At 44.7% G+C, this 26,323-nt stretch overlaps 1 protein-coding gene and 1 pseudogene across 1 annotated transcript in view; both read right to left on the reverse strand.

The window, feature by feature from the left end:
* Positions 1-26,323, reverse strand: part of LOC126210054 (RAC serine/threonine-protein kinase) — a 708,536-nt gene that overhangs the window by 510,235 nt on the left and 171,978 nt on the right. The gene's annotated exons all lie outside the window — the stretch shown is intronic.
* On the reverse strand, positions 13,009-13,126 carry LOC126210750 (5S ribosomal RNA; annotated as a pseudogene).

Raw genomic sequence — 26,323 nt, forward strand, 5'->3', positions numbered from 1 at the left:
ACAGACACATGTCCAACAACAATTCTTCGTATTTGACGCGTGTTTCACGTTGCGACATCGTACCCAGAGTCCCAAATACATTACAAAGTGCAATTTCTGCATTTGTTTATGCGGCAAACTGCAAAATTATGCGCCGTTACGTGCTGTCCGAATACTTTCGCGACTGAGTGGATGTGGAAGTGGATGTAGTTGATGTTTCATCGGGCAGTACGTGAACGTTTCCACGCCCCCCCCCCCCCCCCCCCCCCCCAGACGAGCGCACGGGACGAGAATACAGCCGCCGTTGACCTGCGGGGAAGGCAGCCCAGGTGGAATTCGGGTCGCGTGCCGGACTTCTTCGTTCCGCAGCCTTCTCCATTTGACTGCTCTCTGCTGGAAACCTCCTATCGACGCATCAGCATCAACAATACACCTCACTGCGGATAAGGCTGTTGTTTCTGAAGTCTCTATACCTCAATCGGTAGAAACGGAACCCTTATAGCGTCACTTTCTTACCTGTCTACCTGTCCGTCTCTTAAGGGGGGTACGACGTGAAACGGGCCGACTTGGAGCAGGAGAGGCACCACAGGACATTTTAATTTACACTGTCTATAATTTTACAAGTACATTCATAAAAATGTTAGCATGACCAGGAAGGATTCAGGATTCACACTCACAGCAGACGAAGATCAAAAACATGTTGTTGTTGTTGTGGTCTTCAGTCCTGAGATTGGTTTGATGCAGCTCTCCATGCTACTCTATCCTGTGCAACCTTCATCTCCCAGTACCTACTGCAGCCTACATCCTTCTGAATCTGCTTAGTGTATTCATCTCTTGGTCTCCCTCTACGATTTTTACCCTCCACGCTTCCCTCCAATACTAAATTGGTGATCCCTCGATGTCTCTGAACATGTCCTACCAACCGATACCTTCTTCTAGTCAAGTTGTGCCACAAACTCCTCTTCTCCCCAATCCTATTCAATACCTCCTCATTAGTTATGTGATCTACCCATCTAATCTTCAGCATTCTTCTGTAACACCACATTTCGAAAGCTTTTATTCTCTTCTTGTCCAAACTATTTATGGTTCAAATGGCTCTGAGCACTATGGGACTCAACTGCTGTGGTTATCAGTCCCCTAGAACTTAGAACTACTTGAACCTAACTAACCTAAGGACATCACACACATCCATGCCCGAGGCAGGATTCGAACTTGCGACCGTAGCAGTCGCACGGTTCCGGACTGCGCGCCTAGAACCGCGAGACCACCGCGGCCGGCAACTATTTATCGCCCATGTTTCATTTCCATACATGACTACACTCCGTACAAAATACTTTCAGAAATGACTTCCTGACATTTAAATCTATACTCGATGTTAACAAATTTCTCTTCTTCTGAAACGCTTTCCTTGCCATTGCCAGTCTACATTTTATATCCTCTCTACTTCGACCATCAGCAGTTATTTTGCTCCACAAATAAGAAAACTCCCTTACTACTTTAAGTGTCTCATTTCCTAATCTAATTCCCTCAGCATCACCCGACTTAATTCGACTACATTCCATCATTCTCGTTTTGCTTTTGTTGATGTTCATCTTATACCCTCCTTTCAAGACACTGTACATTCCGTTCAACTGCTCTTCCAAGTCCTTTGCTGTCTCTGACAGAATTACAATGTCATCGGCGAACCTCAAAGTTTTTATTTCTTCTCCATGGATTTTAATACCTACTCCGAACTAACAAAACAATTTTTTTACATGTGAAATTTCATCATTTTTTCACTTGGTATTAGCTGCATTTGTTGCTGTAGGTACACTTTTCTTCATAAGTAAGAGAGATTCTTCGATGAATTTTGCACAGCATACAAACCATACTTACAGGTGTATCAAACTCTAAAATTTCCCAAATCTGTTAAAAACTGTGGTAAAAATTGGGATAATTAACTATAAAATTCGAGTTTTCTCTAAACACGAAGTTTGAAACGTAACAGCCAATTCATTTTTACATAGATTAAATAAATTCAACGAAAAATCATCGATATGAACTTTCGGAGCCAAAGGCTCACTCGTGTACCCTTGATGACTGCTCGACACGAAGCTTTACGCCTCGCCTGGGCCCGTCAACACCAACAATGGACTGTCGATGATTAGAAACATGTTGTCTGGTCGGGTGAGTCTCGTTTCAAACTGTATTGAGCGGATGAGCGTGTAAGCGTATGGAGACAGCCTCATGAATCCATGGACGCTGCAACATCGTTAGGGGACTGTTCAAGCTGGTGCATCCATTTATGTCCATTGTGCAATCCGACGGACTTGGGTAATTCCAACAGGGCAATGCGACGCCCCACACGTCCAGAATTGCTAAACAGTGGTTCCAGGAACACTTTTCTCAGTTTAAACACTTCCGCTGGCCACCAAACTCCCCAGACATGAACATGATTCAGTATATCTGAGATGCCCTGCAACCTGCTGTAAAAAGAGATCTCCACCCACTCGCACTATTTCGGATTTATGGACAGCCCTGCAGGATTCATGGTGTTAATTCCCTTTAGCACTACTTCAGACATTAGTCGAGTCCATGCCACGTCTTGTTGTGGCAGTTCTCCGTGCTCACGGGGGCCCTACACGATACTACGCAGGTGTACCAGTTTGTTTGGCTCTTCAGTGTATTTACAATAGCAGAAAACATTTGAGAACCTCACAGTTGTTGTTGTTGACTTCAGTGCAAAGTGTCCTGCGTCAGACCTCTCATACATGCTGTAGCATGTGTCGTGTTAACCCAGCCCTTGTTTTTGTCAAGTTGTGCCATAAATGTACTTTCTCACCAATCTAATGCAGGGCCCAGGTACACAGCCGTACTGGGTCGGTACTTCTGTGTGTGTTTGTGTGTAGAACAAGCAGACAGAGAGGCCCTTGTTAAGGCGCCCCAACTGGGTCAGGGCTACGCGAAAAGCGACACCGCAGCCCGAGGTCAGTTCCGTTAGCCTAGTCTGGCTGGGCACAAGTGAGCGAGCTTTCGTGTCGCGGACCGGCACGGTCGGGGTCTGTCAACATCGTAACTGACAACTGGCCTCGTGGACGTCCGCAGGAAATTTTCCACCAGGGGAGCAAACTGCCACGTTTCATACGAGAGCGTGCTATCAAGTAAATCCTCCGAATTTTCTTTATTCTGGTCTCAATATTGCTTCAAGTATCACATGTGATGCATGTCATTCGGCGAACTTTCTTGGTTGACTAACGCAATTTACGATCTTCTACCGCTGTAGAGCTCCGAACTGTAGATTGTAACATAGCGGTGTGCAACGTAGCTACACTGATGAGCCAAAACATTATAACCACTGCCCACCGCAAGCTTGAATGCTTTCTCGGGTGCTGCGGGCGCGTGACGCAGTAAGGAAAGAATTTAAGCGGAAGAGAGACGAATGGGCAGTCAGTATAGCATAGATATGCGCCGCTAATGTGGAAACCCACTGATATAAGCGGTTTTTACAAAGGCCACAGTTGTCGCGCTGTGACTGGAAACGTTGTTGTTGTGGTCTTCAGTCCTAAGACTGGTTTGATGCAGCTCTCCATATTACTCTATCCTGTGCAGGCTTCTTCATCTCCCAGTACCTACTGCAACCTACATCCTTCTGAATCAGCGTAGTGAATTCATCTCTTGGTCTCCCTCTACGATTTTTACCCTCCACGCTGCCCTCCAATACTAAATTGGTGATCCCTTGATGCCTCAGAACATGTCCTACCAACCGATCCCTTCTCCTAGTCAAGTTGTGCCACAAGCTCCTCTTCTCCCCAATTCTATTCAATAACTCCACATTAGTTATGTGATCTACCCATCTAATCTTCAGCATTCTTCTGTAGCACCACATTTCGAAAGCTTCTATTCTCTTTTGGTCCAAACTATTTATCGTCCACGTTTCACTTCCATGCATGGCTACACTCCATACAAATACTTTCAGAAACGACTTCCTGACATTTAAATCTATACTCTATGTTAACAAATTTCTCTTCTTCAGAAACGCTTTCCTTGCCATTGCCAGTCTACATTTTATATCCTATCTACTTCGACCATCTTCGGTTATTTTGCTCCCTAAATAGCAAAACTCCTTTACTACTTTAAGTGTCACATTTCCTAATCTAATTCCCTCAGCATCACCCGACTTAATTCGACTACATTCCATTATCCTCGTTTTGCTTTTGTTGATGTTCATCTTATATCCTCCTTTCATGACACTGTCCATTCCGTTCAACTGCTCTTCCAAGTCCTTTGCTGTCTCCTCAAAGTTTTTATTTCTTCTCCCTGGATTTTAATACCTACTCCGAATATTTCCTTTGTTTCCTTTATTGCTTGCTCAATATACAGATTCAATAACATCGGGGACAGGCTACAACCCTGTCTCACTCCCTTCCCAACCACTGCTTCCCTTTCATGCCCCTCGACTCTTATTACTGCCATCTGGTTTCTGTACAAATTGTAAATAGCTTTTCGCTCCCTGTATTTTACCCCTGCCACCTTCAGAATTTGAAAGAGAGTATTCCAGTCAACATTGTCAAAAGCTTTCTCTAAGTCTACAAATGCTAGAAACATAGGTTTGTCTTTCCTTAATATTTCCTCTAAGGTAAGTCGTAGAGTCAGTATTGCCTCACGTGCTCCAACATTTCTACGGAATCCAAAATGCTCTTCCCCGAGGTCGGCTTCTATCAGTTTTTCCATTCGTCTGTAAAGAATTCGCGTTAGTATTTTGCAGCTGTGACTTATTAAACTGATAGTTCGGTAATTTTCACATCTGTCGACACCTGCTTTCTTTGGGATTGGAATAATTATATTCTCCTTGAAGTCTGAGGGAATTTCGCCTGTCTCATACATCTTGCTCACAGATGGTAGAGTTTTGTCAGGACTGGCTCTCCCAAGGCTGTCAGTAGTTCTAATGGAATGTTGTCTACTCCGCGGGCCTTGTTTCGACTCAGGTCTTTCAGTGCTGACTGGAAACGAGAATCTCCGAAACAGGCGAAATTGGTCGCCTGTTGGCGTATTGCTGTCGTGAGCACCTAGAGTGGTTAGGAATGGTGAAATAACGACTGGCCGTATGGTATTGGACAACCACGTCTCATCAGAAAGCGAAGAGGTCGGGGGATCCTCACTGAGTGATCGAGGATAGACAGCGATCTGTGGCAGATGTGACGACACAGTACAATGCCGGTGCAGGCACATGTGTTTCGGAGCACACCGTTCAAACGCCATTGTTCGACATGGACTCTTAAGTGCTCCAGTGTAGACACAACTACATCGTCAGTTTCTGGAGACTAGAAATCTACTCTGTAGGAGTCAGCATGGGTTTCAAAAAGACGATCGTGTGAAACCCAGCTCCGCAAGGCGTTCGATACAGTTCCCCACAGTCGTTTAATGAACAAAGTAACAGCATATGGACTATCAGACCAATTGAGTGACTGGATTGAAGAGTTCCTAGATAACAGAACGCAGCATGTCATTCTCAATGGAGAGAAGTCTTCCGAAGCAAGTGTGATTTCAGGTGTCCCGCTGTGGAGCGATGTAGGACCGTTGTTATTCAAAATATACATAAATGACCTTGTGGATGACATCGGAAGTTCACTGAGGCTTTTTGCGGATGATGCTGTGGTATATCGAGAGGTTGTAACAATGGAAAATTGTACTGAAATGCAGGAGGATCTGCAGCGAACTGACGCATGGTGCAGGGAATGGCAACTGAATCTCAATGTAGACAAGTGTAACGTGCTGCGAATACATAGAAAGATAGATCCCTTATCATTTAACTACAATATAGCAGGTCAGCAACTGGAAGCAGTTAATTGGCTCTGAGCACTATGGGACTTAACATCTAAGGTCATCAGTCCCCTAGAACTTAGAACTACTTAAACCTAACTAACCTAAGTACACCACACACATCCATGCCCGAGGCAGGATTCGTACCTGCGACCGTAGCGGTCTCGCAGCAGTTAATTCCATAAATTATCTGGGAGTACGCATTAAGAGTGATTTAAAATGGAATGATCATATAAAGTTGATCGTCGGTAAAGCAGATGCCAGACTGAGATTCATTGGAAGAATCCTAAGCAAATGCAATCCGAAAACAAAGGAAGTAGGTTACAGTATGATAGTTCGCTCACTGCTTGAATACTGCTCAGCAGTGTGGGATCCGGACCATATAGGGTTGATAGAAGAGAGAGAGAAGATCCAACGGAGAGCGTGCTTCGTTACAGGATAATTTAGAAATCGCGAAAGCGTTACGGAGATGATAGATAAACTCCAGTGGAAGACTCTGCGGGAGAGACGCTCAGTAGCTTGGTACGGGCATTTGTTGAAGTTTCGAGAACATACATTCACCGAGGAGTCAAGCAGCATATTGCTCCCTCCTACCTATAACTCGCGAAGAGACCATGTGGATAAAATCAGAGAGATTAGAGCCCACACAGAGGCATACCGACAATCATTCTTTCCACGAACAATACGAGACTGGAATAGAAGGGAGAACCCATAGAGGTACTCAAGGTACCCTCCGCCACACACCGTCAGGTGGCTTGCGGAGTATGGATGTAGATGTAGATGTAGATGTAGAATGCAGTGGGCACAGCATCACTGAGTGTTCACCGTGGATGAATAGAAACATGTCGCCTGTCCAATGAATCGCATTTCTTGGTACACCAGGTCGGTGGTTGGGTCCTTACACGCTGCCGTCCAGGTGAATGGCTGCACAAAACACGCACCACTCCACAGCGGCAAGCCGACGAGGGCAGAATTATGCTGTGGGGTACAATGAGTTGGGCTTCCAGGGGACCTGTGGTGGTACTCGAAGGCATTATGACGACAGTGAACTGCGTGAACACTACTGCGGACCACGTGCATCGCTGCATGCTTTAAGTCTCACGCTACAGCATGGCATCTTCCAGCAGGATAACTCTCCATGATGCAAGGTTTGAGAGGCACTGTAGTGAACTCACATTGATGTCTTGGCCAGCAATGTCCCTGATCTGTACCCACTGAAACGCACATCGGACGCCAGCTGCGTGCCTGTAAACCATTATCCCGTAATTTGTGAGAATTACTTGACCTTTGCGTAGACATCTGGTGCCACTTACTTTAGGAATCCTGTCAAGGATTTGTAAATCCATACCAAGCAGAATCTCTGTTGTATAGTGTTTGAAAAGTAGAACAACACGCTATTAAAGAGGTTGCGAGGTGCCGAGGCCAGCAGTGTATTTATCACTAAATTCTTCTAGAATCTACATATGTAAATGATGCTCTAAGGCCCCCCTATTCTAACTCCGACTTTTGCTGTTGCACATGGATTAAAAAATATACGCGAACTGACTGTAATCAACCCTGCAAGTGGAGTAGAAAAGAGTTTGGCACCTGCAATAATTTAATTTGATAAATAAGTTAAATAAAGGAAGGTTTCATTAACGTAGTGAGAAATGATGGGTTGCTCTACCGATTAACAGAATGAAAGTTCTGTCCAAAATAACAATATGATTTATTAAGACTAAACACAAAATAATAAACAAAAACACATGAAACATTTACAGTACATCAAATTGGCTCAAATTGGAGACTCATACAAACACTGTAAAGATGAAGTTGTCCCTAAACTAGATTGTGAGGTTTAAGACGAAGTGGTATGTGGAGCCAATTCCTTGCCACTCAAATCTTAAGTGAGACACACAGCTAACCCAACATTAATTGCTGCTACTCAAGACAGAACAAAGTTAGAAAAAGACGAACAGGCGCGCTCTGCTGAGCTCTGATTATCACCTAAGAAAATCCCTATCTGCTGGTGCTGCGGACATACACTACCAAACTGTCTTCTTAACTGCAAGAACACGATCTGGCGTACCGGAGGCGATGGCTGGTTGCTTCGACGGCCTCGACCGAAAGGCGAGAGCCGACTACCTAGAGCACCCGTACAGGCCGAACACACAACATTCCCGACCCCACGACAGTGGCCGTGGTTAAACGTTCCAATCAGCAACTCGAAAACCGGCGGAAAATTCCACTCCATTGCCGGAGCACTACCATTCCACCAATGGAGATACTTGGCGCCAATTTCTGCACTGATTTTTGCTACGTCACGGAGCTATGCCCTGAGCAAGCCAATCACAGTTACTATTTTGCAGAAAGCGCGGGAATTTTCCCGCCACAACTGCCTGGGTACACAAGTCATTCCCACGCCTCGCTGGTAACCCGCCAGAAAGTGTTTTCGCTAAGTTTCTGCGAAGTAACGGAACCTCTAGCCCAGCCGCTACTTCAGGCCCCGGCGGGCGTGTCTCTTGACAATGCCGGCGTCTGGAAAGCATTCACTCGATTGCCTCACACCCGTCGGCGTAACCCTCTCGAGATCAGTGGACCCCGCCTGTCACTGGACCACCTGGGTGACGAGAAACGCTGCGTGGGAAGTCCGCGTATGAAGGAATAGCAACTTTCCACCGCATGCAATTAGAGAGGAGAATCGTAAGATAGAAATATGAGAGGGGGCTCATGCCACCTCTCAAGGTGGTTATTAAGTTTTGACTCTTCAGTGTATGTCAGTGATGAGAATCAGCTCGGTGTATTCAAGTTTCTAACCGCAGGAAACTTGCCTGCAATTGAAATGCATAGAATAATGAAAGCTGTGTACGGTGATGATCGAATCGACATCAGTAAAGTGTCACGTTGGGTTTTTTGTGCTCGTAATGAAGGAAATGGCGGTGCTAACCTCAAAGTGTGTGACAGAGATCCACGAACACAAATTTGATCTGTTTCTTCACGGTTGACATAAAAAAGCGTTGACAGTGACTATCTGGCTGTTTCCCCCTAGTTCTTTGGGACTTTTTAATCACGTCTGACGCCTCGAATACAAGCAGGAAGAATTTCATAGGTGATGTAATGAAGCATGGCAGACAGAAAACGAGAGGAGTTCTTGAACTTGAGAAGGGAAGTTGGTCGTAGGCTACGGGCAAAGAAGAGGGATTATTTGAACAATCAAATTACAAAAATGGAAACAAACATTAAAACAAAAAACATTAGGGAACTTTACCTAGACATAAATGGGTATAGGAAGGGCTTCAAGGCTAGGACAAATGCACTTCGAGGGGATGCTGGGGGAATACTGACAGACCCCAGTGCTATATTAAGTAAATGGAGGGCGTATTTTGAGCATCTATGAAATGTACACCACGAAGCTGGAAATGAGCAGGTGTACGAAATACGTATAGCAGAAACCCAGATACCTGAGCCAACGTTAAAGGAAGTAAGGGATGCAATCAACAAATTGAAAAACCATAAAGCACCAGGATCAGATTGCATAACTGCAAAATTAGTTAAAAGTGGGATACAGAAATTGGTGGAAGTAGTTCACAAAGTGATAACTAAAGTATGGAACTAAGAGATGGTACCTGAAGAGTGGCGGGATTCGATTCTGATCCCAATTTTTAAGAAAGGTGACAAAATGGATTGTAGTAATTATAGAGGGATATCGCTATTACCAGTATGTTCCAAAATTTTCTCAAATATTCTGCTAAGCAGGCTTACGCCATATGCGGATGAAATTGTGTTGGGATTACCAAGCCGGCTTTCGGAGGAACAGATCAACTATAGACCAAATATTCACCCTGCGTCAAATTCTGGAAAAGAAATGGGAATACAATAAACCAGTTCATAATCTTTTCATAGATTTTACAAAAGCATATGATTCAGTATTGCAGTCAAAATTGTACAGAATTCTTTTGGAACTTGGAATACCAAAGAAGTATGTTAGACTTATAGAAGCGAGTTTGAAAAACACAAAAGGTAGAGTACGCGTGGGGAAATTGGAGTCAGAAGAATATGTAATAAAGAACGGACTTAAGCAGGGAGATGCCCTGTCTCCGCTACTTTTTAATTTAGTCCTAGAATATATTGTACGAATGGCAGCAGATAATTTAGAGGGTGTGGAGTTAAATGGAAATATTAAGATATTAGGGCATGCAGATGATCTAAACATCATTAACAATAGGAAAGAATCTGTAACAGCACATGCGAATGCGTTAATCAAGGCTAGTGAAGATGTAGGTCTAAGGATAAGTGAAGACAAAAGTAAATACCTGGTTACTACTGGAATGGCAACAGCAGTAGATCAGGAAATGTTAAGAGTTGGAGACATGCAGTTTGAAAAAGTGACCACATTTAAGTATCTAGGCGTGGACATCACTTCAAGAAATGAGATTGAATCCGAACTGAAGAAGAGATTACGGGCGGAAAATGCGTGCTACTTCTCACTGAATAGATTACTTTCATCACGGATATTGTCTAGGAATTTAAAGATTAGAATATACAAAACTATTATTCTACCAGTTATGCCGTATGGGTGTGAGACCTGGTCTCTCACTGTGCAAAATGAAAAGCCGTTTCGAGTATTTGAAAACAAAGTTTTGAGGAAAATTTTCGGAGCAAAAAGGGATGCCATTAGCGGAGATTGGCGAAACCTGCATAACGAAGAGGTTCACGAACTCTATTCAAGCCCTGACATAATCAGTATCATTAAATCACGTAGGCTGCGATGGGCGGGTCACGTAGCTCGAATGGATGAGGGCAGGGCAGCGCGCAGAGTACTGGTAGGGCACATAGAGGGAAAACGTCCTGTGGGGAGACCGAGGCGTAGGTGGGAGGACAATGTGAAGGCTGATTTGAGGAGCCTAGGTATTGAAGGTGAATGGGAGGAAGTAGCCCAAGACAGGGACAGGTGGCGAAAATACGTTGCTGCGGTAATGGACTCTCGAGTCCGGTATGACCAGTGAGTAAGACAGAAAATGGCAATTTCGACCTTGATGCCATTTTCAAGTGGTACTGCAAAAGATTTTGCTTTAGTACATGCCAAACTTCAAAATCCTCCGACATGTATATACGTCATCGTAAAAAATAAGCTTTTTCACTGTAGAAATACGGTATAATGAGACGAGTGGGAAGAACTGTACAAAGTGAAATGTAAATTAGGTCAAATGCTGCCAATGTTAACATCCTACACATAAATCTCTATAAATCAATGATGATGAATGATTGATTTGTAGCGATTTATGTGCAGAATGCTAGCATTGGCAACATCTGACATAATAATTTCACCATGTACAGAGCTTCACAGTCGTCTGATGTTACTGCATATCAGTGTAGAGCATCGACGAAAAGTGTAGCCTGCTGCCTTCTGTGACGAGGCTATTGGAAAGTTGGTACAACGCTACGACAAATGTCCCAGACGGAGCGGCGACATGTAGAGACGTTCCTGCAAGGTGTAGCCAACTATTGCAAATAAAATACTTTTGATCTTCACCGTGGTTTCCATTTCGCGACCGATCGGAACTTACTGCCGGAATACGTCTCGTATTTTCATGTAAACTACAAGTGCAGCTCCTAGATGCTTGATAATAGAAAGAGTGGAAATTCAGAAGGTGGAGAGGTTTAAATCGGTACGTGAATGGACGGAAAGTGGTGTAGCAGAAAAAATATGGGCGAGAAGGTACGCTTGACCACACAACTCATTTTTGTCAATTTGAGAATTGATTTCTGAAGTATGCGACTGTAAATTATAAAAAAATCTCATTAAGTGATTAACTTCTCATGGTTGTGTTTCACATTCATGTAGAATTATTTAAAGGACGTCATTTTCGCCACTGACTTTAGGAGTTATTTACTTCACAATTCCAATTGGAGACTTGCAATTTGAAAAAGTGAACACATTTAAGTATCTAGGTGTGGACATCACTTCGAGAAATGAGATTGAATCCGAACTGAAGAAGAGATTACGGACGGGAAATGCGTGCTACTTCTCACTGAATAGATTACTTTCATCACGGATATTGTCTAGGAATTTAAAGATTAGAATATACAAAACTATTATTCTACCAGTTTGCTATTTCGGTGTGAGACTTGGTCTCTCACTGTGCAAAATGAAATGCCGTTTCGAGTATTAGAAAACAAAATTTTGAGGAAAATTTTCGGAGCAAAAAGGGATGACATTAGTGGAAAGTGGCGAAAACAACGAAGAGGTTCACGAACTCTATTCAAGCCCTGACATAATCAGTATTATTAAATCACGTAGGCTGCGATAGGTAGGTCCCGTAGCTCGAATGGATGAGGGCAGGGCAGCGCGCAGAGTACTGGTAGGGCACATAGAGGGAAAACGTCCTGTGGGGAGACCGAGGCGTAGATGGGAGGACAATGTGAAGGCTGATTTGAGGAGCCTAGGTATTGAATGTGAATGGGAGGAAATAGCCCGAGACAGGGACAGATGGCGAAAATACGTTGCTGCGGTAATGGACTCTCGAGTCCGGTATGACCAGTAAGTAAGTAAGTAGGTAAGTAAGTAAGATGTAATGAAGCATCGACTGTGGCTATCTGGCTGTCAACTCCCGATTCTATAGGACTTTCAATTTCGTTCGACGCCTCTGTCACGTTTAGCACGAGTTTTTATTCGATTGCCTGCTGATGCCTAGAACAGGCGAAACGCGTCACATGTTGAGGTTGAATAAACCTATCTTGTGCAACCAAGGCTGTTTTTTTCTGTATATAAAGATCTATTACTGTTGCTGTACCTGTGCCAACGCGGTAATTACGAAGTGGAGTGATTTTAATAATTTCAAACGTCTTTCTCGCTGATCTCTGCCCCTCACCCGAGGAAAAAAGTTTTATTTTCACCGTTGGTGCAGTAAAACTACATCATCAGGCATAACGTCTTACTTCGCAACACATATCGCAGACAATATCCACACAGACCACTGAATGTCCCTGGAACGTAATATCACGGAACGGCGCATACTTCAGGAGATACTACGTCAAACACTCAGTTGGCACTCCGTCTTCAGGCCACGAGTGGCCTACCGGGACCATCCGACCGCCGTGTCATCCTCGGTGGAGGAAGCGGATAAGAGGGGCGTGGGGTCAGCACACCGCTCTCCCGGTCGTTATCGTGGTTTTCTTTGACTGGAGCCGCCACTATTCGGTCGAGTAGCTCCTCAGTTGGCAACACGAGGCTGAGTGCAGCCCGAAAAATGGCAACAGCGCATGGCGACCCGGACGGTCACCCATCCAAGTGCCGACCACGCCCGACAGCGCTTAACTGCGGTGATCTCATGGGAACCGATGTATCCACTGCGGCAAGGCCGTTGCCCGAAACGGATGTTTTACGCTTGGAATTTCGATACTTTAAGTTGTCGAACGTGAACGTTGAGCGTGCCGATTTCAACGTGCTGCTGAACGTTCAGAAACGATGCGACTTCTGCATACGGTACGTGGACCCCAACGTCGTACACGCGATCGCAACGCGCTCCAGCGGCAGTTGTCGGCAGTATCTGGCTCGTAAATCACACTGTTTTCGAAATCCACGGGCGCAAAATTCCTATATTAGCTCTATTAAAACGTACTTTCCCCCTTGTGCATATGCTGGTCAGTTTGCCCTGTCTGTATTATACACAAATAAAAACTTCGAATACTATAGTACACTCCTGGAAATGGAAAAAAGAACACATTGACACCGGTGTGTCAGACCCACCATACTTGCTCCGGACACTGCGAGAGGGCTGTACAAGCAATGATCACACGCACGGCACAGCGGACACACCAGGAACCGCGGTGTTGGCCGTCGAATGGCGCTAGCTGCGCAGCATTTGTGCACCGCCGCCGTCAGTGTCAGCCAGTTTGCCGTGGCATACGGAGCTCCATAGCAGTCTTTAACACTGGTAGCATGCCGCGACAGCGTGGACGTGAACCGTATGTGCAGTTGACGGACTTTGAGCGAGGGCGTATAGTGGGCATGCGGGAGGCCGGGTGGACGTACCGCCGAATTGCTCAACACGTGGGGCGTGAGGTCTCCACAGTACATCGATGTTGTCGCCAGTGGTCGGCGGAAGGTGCACGTGCCCGTCGACCTGGGACCGGACCGCAGCGACGCACGGATGCACGCCAAGACCGTAGGATCCTACGCAGTGCCGTAGGGGACCGCACCGCCACTTCCCAGCAAATTAGGGACACTGTTGCTCCTGGGGTATCGGCGAGGACCATTCGCAACCGTCTCCATGAAGCTGGGCTACGGTCCCGCACACCGTTAGGCCGTCTTCCGCTCACGCCCCAACATCGTGCAGCCCGCCTCCAGTGGTGTCGCGACAGGCGTGAATGGAGGGACGAATGGAGACGTGTCGTCTTCAGCGATGAGAGTCGCTTCTGCCTTGGTGCCAATGATGGTCGTATGCGTGTTTGGCGCCGTGCAGGTGACCGCCACAATCAGGACTGCATACGACCGAGGCACACAGGGCCAACACCCGGCATCATGGTGTGGGGAGCGATCTCCTACACTGGCCGTACACCACTGGTGATCGTCGAGGGGACACTGAATAGTGCACGGTACATCCAAACCGTCATCGAACCCATCGTTCTACCATTCCTAGACCGGCAAGGGAACTTGCTGTTCCAACAGGACAATGCACGTCCGCATGTATCCCGTGCCACCCAACGTGCTCTAGAAGGTGTAAGTCAACTACCCTGGCCAGCAAGATCTCCGGATCTGTCCCCCATTGAGCATGTTTGGGACTGGATGAAGCGTTGTCTCACGTGGTCTGCACGTCCAGCACGAACGCTGGTCCAACTGAGGCGCCAGGTGGAAATGGCATGGCAAGCCGTTCCACAGGACTACATCCAGCATCTCTACGATCGTCTCCGTGGGAGAATAGCAGCCTGCATTGCTGCGAAAGGTGGATATACACTGTACTAGTGCCGACATTGTGCATGCTCTGTTGCCTGTGTCTATGTGCCTGTGGTTCTGTCAGTGTGATCATGTGATGTATCTGACCCCAGGAATGTGTCAATAAAGTTTCCCCTTCCTGGGACAATGAATTCACGGTGTTCTTATTTCAATTTTTAGGAGTGTATATATTTATATTAAATTAATAAGGAAGTATCAGAATCTATTAAAACGTGAAGGTTAGAAAAAATATTTTATGCAGTGGGATGCGAACCACGAACATATCACAAACTTTGTAACTAACCTATGAAGCTATTCATTACGCTGACCACGAACCTTCGCCGACCGCTGTGGCCGAGCTGTTCTAAGCGCTTCAGTCCGGAACCACGCGGCTGCTACGGTCGCAGGTTCGAATCCTGCCTCGGGCATGGATGTGTGTGATGTCTTTAGGTTAGTTAGGATTACGTAGTTCCAAGTCTAGGAGACTGATGACCTCATATTTTAAGTTCCATAGTGCTTAGAGCCATTTAAACCATTTTTGAACCACGAACCTTCGATGATCTTATCTAGCTTTTCACACTGTCCTGAAAGCTTTAATGGTAGCTATTTTACTGACTGAAATTTAATTAAGACAACCTGTACCACGAACAACGCGTATTTAATGGATCATCAGCATGCCGTTGTCTCCAAATGGCATACTCTCATAATACGCAAGTTACAGTAATCCTTTTACAACGAATATGACGTTCCTCGTCATTTTATTACAACGAATCATATAATTAACGGCGTGTTTTCGACAGCTCCTCAGATTCCTGGTGCTCAGAGACGATATATACACATACGAGCTTCAGCTGAATGCCAATACGGGGCCTAACAACTGTGCACCGAAAGGATATAGCGTGCAAGTGACGTAGGCGGCGTTCTGCCATCTCACTGATCAACGTTCAGACGCACGTTCAGAATAGCTGACATGCTACATATTGCTTTTCACGTTCGGGAGAACTTCCCAACGCGCTATTCCACGCTATGACGTCAGAAACTCGGCACACTCAACGCTCGAATGTACGGTCCGTGTGCCGACAGCTTTGGCGGATAATATTTTTTCGCTTTACCTACATATGGTATAGATCTTCAATCTGGAGGCTCTTGAAACCCAACTTTTCGGCTACTTTGGTAATGGCAGAACCGAGCACAACATTCCAATTCACTTAACTCCGACATAATGCACTCACAACAACACAGAATGCCGTCCTGCCCATGGCTAACACTTGCAAGCCGGCCCCTGTGGCCGAGCGGTTCTAGGCGCTTCAGTCCGGAACCGCACTGCTGCTACGGTCGCAGGTTCGAATCCTGCCTCGGGCATGGATGTGTGTGAACTCCTTATGTTAGTTAGGTTTAACTAGTTCTAAGTCTAGGGGACTGATGACCTCAGATGTTAAGTCCCATAGTGCTCAGAGCCATTTGAACCATTTGAGCTGTGAATTGCTTTGTTTTGTGCCTACTGCTACGTCTCAGAAATTAACATTACGAATAAACCTAAAAACTAGCTGGGTAACAAAAAACTTTCTGATGGCAAGACAATAAAAGTGCTGGGATACTAACGGACAAAGTTATTGATGAAGTACTGGAATATTATGGGAAGGCCATTAGAGATTGTTGTAGAATTTTAGAACACGTCTTTTGCTCGAGTATCATGTCGTTTTTGGAAACCCAGAATCTACTATGTAGGAATCAACATGGATTCCGGAAACAGCGATCGTGTGAGACCCAACTCGCTTTATTTGTTCGTGAGACCCAGAAAATATTAGATACAGGCTCCCAGGTAGATGCTATTTTTCTTGACTTCCGGAAGGCGTTCGATACAGTTCCGCACTGTCGCCTGATAAACAAAGTAAGAGCCTACGGAATATCATACCAGCTGTGTGGCTGGATTGAAGAGTTTTCAGCAAACAGAACACAGCATGTTGTTATCAATGGAGAGACGTCTACAACAGACGTTAAAGTAACCTCTGGCGTGCCACAGGGGAGTGTTATGGGATCATTGCTTTTCACAATATATATAAATGACCTAGTAGATAGTGTCGGAAGTCCCATGCGGCTTTTCGCGGATGATGCTGTAGTATACAGAGAAGTTGCAGCATTAGAAAATTGTATCGAAATGCAGGAGGATCTGCAGCGGATAGGCACTTGGTGCAGGGTGTGGCAACTGACCCTTAACATAGACAAATGTAATGTATTGCGAATACATAGAAAGAAGGATCCTTTATTGTATGATTATATGATAGCGGAACAAACACTGATAGCAGTTACTTCTGTAAAACATCTGGGAGTATGCGTGCGGAACGATTTGAAGTGGAATGATCATATAAAATTAATTGTTGGTAAGGCGGGTACCAGGTTGAGATTCATTGGGAGAGTGCTTAGAAAATGTAGTCCATCAACAAAGGAGGTGGCTTACAAAACACTCGTTCGACCTATACTTGAGTATTGCTCATCAGTGTGGGATCCGTACCAGATCGGGTTGACGGAGGAGATAGAGAAGATCCAAAGAAGAGCGGCGCGTTTCGTCACAGGGTTATTTGGTAACCGTGATAGCGTTACGGAGATGTTTAACAAACTCAAGTGGCAGACTCTGCAAGAGAGGCGCTCTGCATCGCGGTGTAGCTTGCTCGCCAGGTTTCGAGAGGGTGCGTTTCTGGATGAGATATCGAATATATTGCTTCCCCCTACTTATACCTCCCGAGGAGATCACGAATGTAAAATTAGAGAGATTAGAGCGCGCACGGAGGCTTTCAGACAGTCGTTCTTCCCGCGAACCATACGCGACTGGAACAGGAAAGCGAGGTAATGACAGTGGCACGTAAAGTGCCCTCCGCCACACACCGTTGGGTGGCTTGCGGAGTATAAATGTAGATGTAGATGTAGAGATAACTGTGACAATTTAGAGAAGATGAAAAGAGCTGTGTGGAGCACTTTCTTTCATCGAATATCAACCGATGAAAATCCATGTCATGCTTTGTGTCCACCTCCACCAAAAACTTGATGTAAATATAGGCAAACTGAATTTTCTGGCACCCTGCATCAATTTACACATAAACATTCTCTTCCTTTGACAGTAATTGAGGCAATCAAACTTATTTACAGAGATTTTCTTGAGCTACTAAAGAAGTGTTTATATGGGAAGACCCATAATGTGAATGAATCCTTCAATAATGTTGTGTGGTGCCGTGTATTTGTTGGCTTCATGACTGTCAAGTTAGCAGTGTCTGACGGTGTAATAATTTTTAATGTTGAGAACTATGAAAGACGTAAGGTTCTGGAGAAGTTAGGGTTAAGATTTGGACAGAACATAGCTAAAGGATTGCGGGAACTGCATGAGGTTCGTGTACGTGAAGCGGAGTTAGCTACTCAGCAAATGACAAAAGAAGCAAGAAAGAAAAGGCAGAGGCAAGCACTGGGCTGTTGCGACACTGGAGAAGACACAGACTATGGGCCCGGGCAATTCTAGTGCATAAATGTCCGTCTGTACAAGAATTTCTAATAAAAAAAGTTTCAAACCTGAATATCTCTGAACTACATTTTTTGCAATGAATGGCCCGTTTTCTAGAAAAGTGCTGATGGTAGAGATATGAAATTTTTACAGCATGCCAAGTGTGAGATTCAACACATATGGAACTAGAATAATTAAAATATCCTGAGTTGTTTTGTTTTTATGTTCATTTATTTACAAAATTCTGTCAAAAATTAAGTGTTTGGAAAAAAAAGAAAAAAAAAAAGATAACACTTGCAACCTACTGAGACCACTGCATAGGTCGCTTTCGCGACAGATGCAATTTCGGCTACCATCTGTGTTTATGTTCGAGCATAGATTTCTCGCGGCGTTTCCACGTTTTTGCGCGACCCCAACACTTGGATATTTTTTTATGAGTGTGATCTTCCGATCAACCAGCATTTCGTTATACTAGGGCCAATTACTGCGGATACCCGCGAACATCGGAGACGTCTTCGGATGGTCCCCACTTTTGAGAGATTGGGCGGTGGGTTAACTCGGAGATGCCGGCCCAGGGAGCTCCACTGCCTCAAAGCCAGTGACGTCCGGCGCCGCATTGCAGGCGAAAGCCGAGTGCGTGGGCGGCGGGGGCGGCGCTCTACTGCCCGCCGCCCACGCAGGTTCTTGCCCGCGCCCGCCTCCCTGTGACTGCACAGCAGGGCAGACCAGGCCACCCCCAGCTGTTCGCGGGACCCAGCCAGCGACACTCCGAATCGATACGCAACAGAGAGCACTGCATCCGAGAGGCGAATCCGCTTGAGTAGCGTTGGTCTATGTCACTTGTTAAGCATGGGGGACCACGAGAAATAAGGGCCCCACAACAAACTTGTGACATCACACTACGAGGGGCGTTTGACAAGTCCGTGCACAAATAAAAACTACTAACGTGTTTGGGGTAAACCTTCTTTTATTTTTCGACATTGTCTACTTTTAGACGATAGTCTACGCAGCTTTTTATTGCCCTTTATGGCAAGCCGTCTTCGCTTACACTTCAGCAAGATAATGACACCCACACACGGCGAGAGTTTATACTGCTTGCCATCGTGCTTGCCAAACCCTACCTTGGCAAGCAAGGTCAGCGGATCTCTCCCCAACTGAGAACGTTAGGACTGTTAAGGGGAAAGCCCTCCAGTCACGTCGGGATTTTGACGACCTAACGCGCCAACTGAACAGAATGTGACAAGATATCTCTCAGTCGGACATTCAACAACTCTCTCAATCAGTGCGAAGCCGAATAACTGCTGCGTAAGGGCCACAGATGAACCAACGCGTTATTGACTTGCTCTGTTCATGAAGCTCTTTCTCCTGAATAAATCATCCAATTTCTGTCTGTACACATACCGTAAATCACATCTACCGATTTCCGTCCCTTTCGGACAATTCCTTCGTGAAGCGTAGCAAATGTTTATGAAGTACTAGAGCGGAGGAGGAGATTTAGTGTTTATCGTTCCGTCGACAACGTGGTCATTAGAGACGGAGCGCAAGCTCGGGTTAGGGAAGGATGGGGAAGGAAATCGGCCGTGCCCTTTCAAAGGATCCATCCCGGCATTTGCCTGAAGCGATTTAGGCAAAGCACGGAAAACCTAAATCAGGATGGCCGGAGACGGGATTGAACCGTCGTCCTCCCGAATGCGAGTCCAGTGTGCTAACCACTGCGCCACCTCGCTCGGTGAAGTACTAGAGCAAAGAAGGGAAAGCAGAAAGATGGAGGGAGTATATAGAGGGCCTATACAAGGGCAATGTACTTGAGGACAATATTATGGAAATGGATGTAGATGAAGATGAAATGGGAGATACGATACTGCGTGAAGAGTTTGACAGAGCACTGAAACACCTGAGTCGAAACAAGACCCAGGGAGTAGACAACATTCCTTTAGAACTACTGACGGCCTTGGGAGAGCCAGTCCTGACAAAAATCTACCATCTGGTGAGCAAGATGTATGAAACAGGCGAAATACCCTCAAACTTCAAGAAGAATATAATAATTCCAATCCCAAAGAAAGCAGGTGTTGACAGATGTGAAAATTACCGAACAATCAGTTTAATAAGTCACGGATGCAAAATACTAACGTGTATTCTCTACAGACGAATGGAAAAACTGGTAGAAGCTGACCTCGAGGAAGATCAATTTTGATTCCGTAGAAATGATGGAACACGTGAGGCAATACTGACCCTACGACTTATCTTAGAAGAAAGATTAAGGAAAGGCAAACCTACGTTTCTAGCATTTGTAGACTTAGAGAAAGCTTTTGACAATGTTGACTGGAATACTCTCTTTCAAATTCTAAAGATGGCAGGGGTAAAATACAGGGAGCGAAAGGCTATTTACAATTTGAACAGAAACCAGATGGCAGTTATAAGAATCGAGGGGCACGAAAGGGAAGCAGTGGTTGGGAAGGGAGTGAGACAGGGTTGTAGCCTGTCCCCGATGTTATTCAATCTGTGTATTGAGCAAGCAGTAAAGGAAACAAAAGAAAAATTCGGAGTAGGTATTAAAATCCATGGAGAAGAAATAAAAACTTCGAGGTTCGCCGATGACATTGTAATTCTGTCAGAGACAGCAAAGGACTTGGAAGAGCAGTTGAACGGAATGGACGGTGTCATGATAGGAGGATATAAGATGAACATCAACAAAAGCAAAACGAGGATAATGGAATGTAGTTGAATTAAGTCGGGTGATGCCGAGGGAATTAGATTAGGAAATGAGACACTTAAAGTAGTAAAGGAGTTTTGCTATGTAGGGAGTAAAATAACTGATGATGGTCGAAGTAGAGAGGATATAACATGTAGACTGGCAATGGCAAGGAAAGTGTTTCTGAAGAAGAGAACTTTGTTAACATCGCGTATAGATGTAAGTGTCAGGAAGTCGTTTCTGAAAGTATTTGTATGGAGTGTAGCCATGTATGGAAGTGAAACATGGACGATAGCTAGCTTGGACAAGAAGAGAATAGAAGCTTTCGAAATGTGTGCTACAGAAGAATGCTGAAGATTAGATGTTGTTGTTGTGGTCTTCAGTCCTGAGACTATTTTGATGCAGCTCTCCATGCTACTCTATCCTGTGCAAGCTTCTTCATCTCCCAGTACCTACTGCAACCTACATCCTTCTGAATCTGCTTAGTGTATTCATCTCTTGGTCTCCCCCTACGATTTTTACCCTCCACGCTGCCCTCCAATACTAAATTGGTGGTCCCTTGATGCCTCAGAACATGTCCTACCAACCGATCCCTTCTTCTGGTCAAGTTGTGCCACAAACTCCTCTTCTCCCCAATCCTATTCAGTACCTCCTCATTAGCTATGTGATCTACCCATCTAATCTTCAGCATTCTTCTGTAGCACCACATTTCGAAAGCTTCTATTCTCTTCTTGTCCAAACTATTTACCGTCCATGTTTCACTTCCATACATGGCTACACTCCATACAAATACTTTCAGAAATGACTTCCTGACACTTAAATCTATACTCGATGTTAACAAATTTCTCTTCTTCAGAAACGCTTTCCTTGCCATTGCCAGTCTACATTTTATATCCTCTCTACTTCGACCACCATCAGTTATTTTGCTCCCCAAATAGCAAAACTCCTTTATTACTTTAAGTGTCTCATTTCCTAATCTAATACCCTCAACATCACCCGACTTAATTCGACTACATTCCATTATCCTCGTTTTGCTTTTGTTGATGTTCATCTTATATCCTCCCTTCAAGACACCATCCATTACGTTCAACTGCTCTTCCAAGTCCTTTGCTGTCTCTGACAGAATTACAATGTCATCAGCGAACCTCAAAGTTTTTATTTCTTCTCCATGGATTTTAATACCTACTCCGAATTTTTCTTTTGTTTCATTTACTGCTTGCTCAATATACAGATTGAATAACATCGGGGAGAGACTACAACCCTGTCTCACTCCCTTCCCAACCACTGCTTCCCTTTCATGTCCCTCGACTCTTATAACTGCCATCTGGTTTCTGTACAAATTGTAAATAGCCTTTCGCTCCCTGTATTTTACCCCTGCCATCTTTAGAATTTGAAAGAGAGTATTCCAGTCAACATTGTCAAAAGCTTTCTCTAAGTCTACAAATGCTAGAAACGTAGGTTTGCCTTTCCTTAATCTTTTTTCTAAGATAAGTCGTAAGGTCAGTATTGCCTCACGTGTTCCAGTATTTCTACGGAATCCAAACTGATCTTCCCCGAGGTCGGCTTCTACTAGTTTTTCCATTCGTCTGTAAAGAATTCGTGTTAGTATTTTGCAGCTGTGGCTTAGTAAACTGATTGTTCGGTAATTCTCACATCCGTCAACACCTGCTTTCTTTGGGATTGGAATTATTATATTCTTCTTGAAGTCTGAGGGTATTTCGCCTGTTTCATACATCTTGCTCACCAGATGGTAGATTTTTGTCAGGACTGGCTCTCCCAAGGCCGTCAGTAGTTCCAATTGAATGTTGTCTACTCCGGGGGCATTGTTTCGACTCAGGTCTTTCAGTGCTCTGTCAAACTCTTCACGCAGTATCGTATCTCCCATTTCGTCTTCATCTACATCCTCTTCCATTTCCATAATATTGTCCTCAAGTACATCGCCCTTGTATAGACCCTCTATATACTCCTTCCACCTTTCTGCTTTCCCTTCTTTGCTTAGAACTGGGTTTCCATCTGAGCTCTTGATGTTCATACATGTGGTTCTCTTATCTCCAAAGGTCTCTTTAATTTTCCTGTAGGCAGTATCTATCTTACCCCTAGTGAGATAAGCCCCTACATCCTTACATTTGTCCTCTAGCCATCCCTGCTTAGCCATTTTGCTTTTCCTGTCGATCTCATTTTTGAGACGTTTGTATTCCTTTTTGCCTGCTTCATTTAGATGGGTAGATCATATAACTAATGAGGAGGTATTGAATAGGATTGGGGAGAAGAGAAGTTTGTGGCACAACTTCACTAGAAGAAGGGATCGGTTGGTAGGACATGTTCTGAGGCATCAAGGGGTCACCAATTTAGTATTGGAGGGCAGCGTGGAGGGTAAAAATCGTAGAGGGAGACCAAGAGATGAATACACTAAACAGATTCAGAAGGATGTAGGTTGCAGTAGGTACTGGGAGATGAAGAAGCTTGCACAGGATAGAGTAGCACGGAGAGCTGCATCAAACCAGTCTCAGGACTGAAGACCACAACAACAACAACTAGAACTATGTGACAACTTTATTTAATCAGACTGGAGTATGTACATTGCAACAAACTGCTTTGTTTCTTTTCCTGCCAAAGCAGTTAAACTATGTTTTTGATTCTACGAGCCCTGTTTCTAGAGTACATCTACTAATACTGCACTGTACTACTCAGATAGGAAGAGCACGAGAACAATCATTTGTTGGATGGTTCCTCCAGTGATTAAACTATGCTTGGGGTACTTACATACAAGCGAACTGACGTTTTCTCTAAAGTTTTCAGTTACATCAGAAAGTGAGTCAGGTGGTCGATAGATTGATCCAACTATAATTTACGCCCATCCTTGATACTGACTCTCGCCCACTTAGTCTCACATGCAGCTTCGATCTCTATCTCGATGGAACTGAGTTACTTTTGTCTACTGCGACCATTACACGATGTCCGTATCCTATTTCCCTATCGCTTTGGTAGGCACTTATATGTACCCTAATCTCTCATTACTGCCAGCCTCACGTAGTAAGCCTTACGTACCTGTATTATGTTAGTGTCACTGTTCTTTAGGAGCGCTTCAACCTCTCGCACTTCGTTGATAACGCTTCGACAATCAACCACTAGACTTTGTGTACACTGATCTGTAGGGGCTTTTCTTTGGATCTTACACTGGGACTTTTGGATTTCCTTTAATGTGTGGTGTGCACCTGACCCATTTAGGGTCTAGGAAGTTGCAGCCTAGTGTGTCAGAGAACTTTCACAGACTCTGGTTCAAGCCTTCAATTTAATTCAGAATCTGGGGGCCACGTTATTTTCTGGGGACAAAGCTGCAGACTGTCAGCTTCGTTGAAATTCTGTTAGCAAGGGTAGTATTCTCCAGATTCTCTGCAAGTCTGAAGTGATCCACGTATGATCACAGAGCTCGGGTGACAGGTTTCGTTTGTTGCAATGTGTGCCACAATCTGTAGTTGGTTAACACAGTTCTCTCAATGAATGTCAGGAGAGTGTCTTCAGCATGCTGAATGACGCCACTGGGGATACGAGGGGCGTTTGAAAAGTCCGTGTAAAAATAAAAACTACTAACGTGTTTGGGGTAGATCTTTTTTATTTTTCGACATAATCTCCTTTTAGACTTACACATTCGTTCACCGCTGTTCTAATTTGTTGATCCCTTCCGAGTAATAGGAATTGTCCAAGTCTGCAAAATCGCTATTAGTTGCTGCAATCACCTCCTCGTTTGAATAAAATCTTTGTCCTGCCAGCCATTTCTTCAAATTGGGGAACTAATAGTAGTCAGAGGGAGCCAAGTCTGGAGAATAGGTGGATGTGAAACGAGTTGGAATACTATTTCCATTAATTTTGCGACCACAACTGCTGAGGTGTGTGCTGGTGCATTGTCATGATGGAAAAGGACATTTTTGCCGACGTTTTTCTTGCAGCTCGGTTTTCAAACGGTCCAATAACGATGAACAATATTCACCTGTAATAATTTTACCCTTTTCCAGATAGTCGATGAGAATTATCCCTTGCGAATCCCAAAAGTCAGTCGTCATAACCTTCCCGGCCGAAGGAATGGTCTTCGCCTTTTTTGGTGCAGATTCTCTCTTGGTAACCCACTGTTTTGATTGTTGTTGCAAGGATGGTTTGCAGCTGTTCAGGAAGAATCCGCAGAACTTTAAGCATCGTTTCGTCACTGTGGATGAAACATGGTTACATTACTATACTCCTAAGACCAAACGTCTCAGGAGTATAGTAATGTAACCAGGTTTCATCCACAGTAACAAAACGATGCTTAAAGTCGTGCGGATTCTTCTTGAACAGCTGCAAACCATCCTTGCAACACTTCACACGATTCCGTTTTTGGTCAAGCGTGAGCAATCGTGGAACCCATCTTGCGGAAAGCTTTCTCATGTCCAAATGTTTATGCAAAATATTATGCACCAGTTCATTCGAGATGCCCGCAGCACTAGCAATCTCACGCACCTTAACTCTTCTGTCATCCATCATCATATCGTGGACTTTTCTGGAGTCGTAGCCTCCACAGGGCGACCAGAACGTTCAGTATCACTTGTGCCCATATGGCCACTCCGAAAATTTTGAAACCGCTTATAAACTGTTCTAATCGAAGGTACAGTGTCACCGTAATGTTTATCAAGCTTCTATTTAGTCTTCTGGGGCGTTTTGCCTTTCACAAAGTAATGTTAAATCACCAACAGAAATTCTTCTTCGTCCATTTTTTGAGATCACTCGACTTCCTTGATTCACACGAAAGCCAAACACAAAGAAATAGACCAATATGGCTGAAACTTGGTGTGCGTTCTTTCCAAAGATGTTACTAACTAAACATGACCTCGATATGCGCCGGAGCTGCCACCCCTCGGACTTGGCACGGCCTTTTCAAACGCCCCTTGTAGTTAGCATGTCCTCCACACTTTGGGAATCTCGACCCCTTTAGGGTCCATGGGAAATACGTAGTTGAAAAGGTACAAACTACATGTCGTAACTATGTCGTGTGCTATCGAGAGCTTGCAAACATTCGAAGCCTTATTAAGCTCGTCTGAAACACACTGGTGGGAAAAAATCTCAAAACCAAGATAGCGTAGAGCTATATAAATTCCAGGAATTGTTTTGCCTAAGTAACGTATTTAAGTTATTAACGTTGCAAGACTACAAGTTCATGTAAGCGCGGGACAAGAGATTGCAAATGTGAAATGCTGGTACATTAATAAACAGTGTAACAGCCAGATAGTTGAATGCAAGCCTGCAAACATGAAATTGTGTTGTCCAAGAGCCGGCTGTCAGTTTGTGAGATAGAGTTCCAGGCCTGTGGCATTCGACCGGTCAAGACAGGGACGGTTAATGACGGTTGTGGATGACGCCGCAGTTGTCTTATGACGTCTCATATGTGCTCGATTGGAGACACATCTAGTGATCGAGCAGG

The sequence above is a fragment of the Schistocerca nitens genome, chromosome 10, assembly GCF_023898315.1.
Source record: "Schistocerca nitens isolate TAMUIC-IGC-003100 chromosome 10, iqSchNite1.1, whole genome shotgun sequence".
NCBI lineage: Eukaryota > Metazoa > Arthropoda > Insecta > Orthoptera > Acrididae > Schistocerca > Schistocerca nitens.